This window comes from Balaenoptera physalus, assembly GCF_965194825.1.
Source record: "Balaenoptera physalus genome assembly, chromosome: 4".
NCBI classification, from domain to species: domain Eukaryota; kingdom Metazoa; phylum Chordata; class Mammalia; order Artiodactyla; family Balaenopteridae; genus Balaenoptera; species Balaenoptera physalus.
Genome location: NC_138891.1, coordinates 106,814,053 through 106,816,515, shown reverse-complemented (window position 1 = coordinate 106,816,515; position 2,463 = coordinate 106,814,053). Strand labels below are relative to the sequence as shown.

The 2,463-nt window shown below is 36.8% G+C and overlaps 1 long non-coding RNA gene across 1 annotated transcript in view; it reads left to right on the top strand.

Annotated features, from left to right (window-relative positions):
• The window catches only part of LOC309660158, a 29,515-nt gene extending 27,333 nt beyond the window's left edge, over positions 1-2,182 (top strand). Inside the window, exon 2 of the long non-coding RNA XR_014263218.1 lies at positions 300-2,182. This is a non-coding gene — a long non-coding RNA (uncharacterized lncRNA). The remainder of the gene's footprint in view (positions 1-299) is intronic.
• The last annotated feature ends 281 nt before the right edge of the window (positions 2,183-2,463 follow it).

The following is a 2,463-nucleotide window of genomic DNA, read 5'->3' as shown; positions in this document are numbered from 1 at the left end:
GCTTCCCTGGTGGCGCAGTGGTTAGGAATCCGCCTGCCAATGCAGGGCACACGGGTTCGTGCCTCGGTCCGGGAAGATCCCACATGCCGTGGAGCGACTAGGCCCGTGAGCCACAACTACTGAGCCTGCGCGTCTGGAGCCTGTGCTCCGCAACGGGAGAGGCCGCGACAGTGAGAGGCTCGCGCACCGCGATGAAGAGTGGCCCCCGCTCGCCGCAACTGGAGAAAGCCCTCGCACAGAAACGAAGACCCAACACAGCCAAAAAAAAAAAAAAAAAAAAAAAAAAGAACATACATGAGATATGAGATATAAGTGTAGAAAAGTAGGGATGCCCAGGTAAAAAAAAATGAGTGGAAGTGGAAAGCAGATTAAAAAATGAGAGAAATGAGTTACCATTGAGGGTTTAGATTGGCACGGGCACTCTGTAAGTAACTGGCAGTACTTAGTACAGTTAAGTGGAGGAATGCCCTTTGAGGCAGGGATCACAGTTCTGAATGCATATCTCAGAGAAATTCTCCCATGGCCTGTACGAGAGCAAGTGGGTAGATATTTTTTGTGGCTTTTCTGGTAAGGGCAGGAAGCTCCAGGTAACTGGAAGGGTGTGTGAGTAAAATGAGGTGGACATACACTTGTGAAATTTTATCCAACAATTAGAAACAACTAGATGTGCATATTAAAAACTAGATAGCACTTAAAAGCAGCCTTGAGTTTAAAAAAAAAGATAAAAAGCAGAATAAGATTTTTAGCCCAATACCATATTTAAAAATTAAATACATATAATTCTAGATATTTTATATGATTACATGAATGTTTAAAAACATATCAAACACAATAGAATGGGTTTCAATTGTATGATAGGAAGGAAAGTAGAGATTAGGAGTGAAGGGAAATGGAACAAAAGATGAGGTTTGCATACACTAATAAGAAGTATCATTAACTCAACTTCCTGTGTACCATATAAAATAATACTTTTATAAGCGATGGGCAGAAGCATGGGAAAATTTTAATAGATAATTTACAAACAAAATGTAATTTGAGCAGCCAAATGATGTTTAAAATTATTGCAAGTTTGAAACAAAATGTTTAAATATATACCTGTTTATGTCAATTTTATAATTATCCCTATAATCCATGTTAGAGAGATTCACCAATCCCTGCTTTAAAGCGGATCTTTGCATTTCTTCAGTTTTAAATATTTTACTGCTTTGTGCAATGCCAACTATTGTTAGTTAGGCACCACTGATGTTGTGATAGTGAACTAGTTGCACAAATAATATTTCAAAAATTATCCAGAGATGGAAAGGAGTGAGTGCAAAATTCTGAGATAGCATCTTTTTAGAAGTTATGTCTTGACGTTTCTAAAACAATTCTATGTTAAGAAGAGAAACTATCTGTTGGGGAGACCAGGACTGTGATAAAAATTTACAATATAGACTAAAGTACAGCAACACACCCCATTTGGAGATGCCAACACTAGAAAATTTATAATTACTCTGGGTTTTAATATTTCACTACTTTAAAAATTATAGTCAAAGGAATATAGAATTATAGAAGGAGAGATTTAACTGAAAATATGTAAAACCAATCCCTGAGCACCTATTTATCACTAATAATGTGATTTTGCATGATTTGAGTGATAATACCAGCCCATAGAGTGAAAGGAAAGATGATTGATTCAAAGAAGCTGTCTCAGCTTATCTATGCAGTTTAGTGACTTTGTGATTCTAGATATTTTATTTGATATTTGTGGATAATAATAGAGTTCTTATTATGATTAAGTGGGTTCATATATATAAAGAATTTAGAATCCCTGGTACAAAATAACATTGTAGTCATGATTCTGTGAGCTTTTGTTTCCTCCTTTTTAATATGAGGGTAATATCTTATGAACATTTTCCCTCAACTTTAATATAAAAAATAATATCTAACTCACAAGATTGCTAAGAGAATAAGAATGTTGATTTATGGTGGTTTGGGATGACCTAACTTAGAAAGTTATAGTTGAGCAGATATCCAAAGGCAAAGCGTGAACCAGACCTACAGATATCTTGGGGAATGATATTGGAGACAGAATGGGTAGTGAGTATGAGAGCCCTGAAGAGGGCACCTTCCTGGCATGTTATAGTGACAACAAGAAGACGAGCATTGCTAGAGCAGAGTGAGTGATGAAGAGGAAAAACGATTGAGATCAGAGAAATGTTGGGGACCAGAAAACATAGAATTTTGTAGATCATTTTAAGGACTTTGAGAAAGATACCCACTGGAGGATTTTGAAGACAGTAGTGACATGATTTACTTGGGTTTCAAAAGAAACATTCTGCCTTCTATTTTGAGAATAGACCAAAGGGGGGCAAGCACTGAATTAGGAAGAGATGTTAGGGGGTTCAGCAATCCATTAAGAGATGATGATAGAAATGGAGAGAAGCAGAGAAAAAAATGCTTACTGTGCTGTGTGAAAAAAAA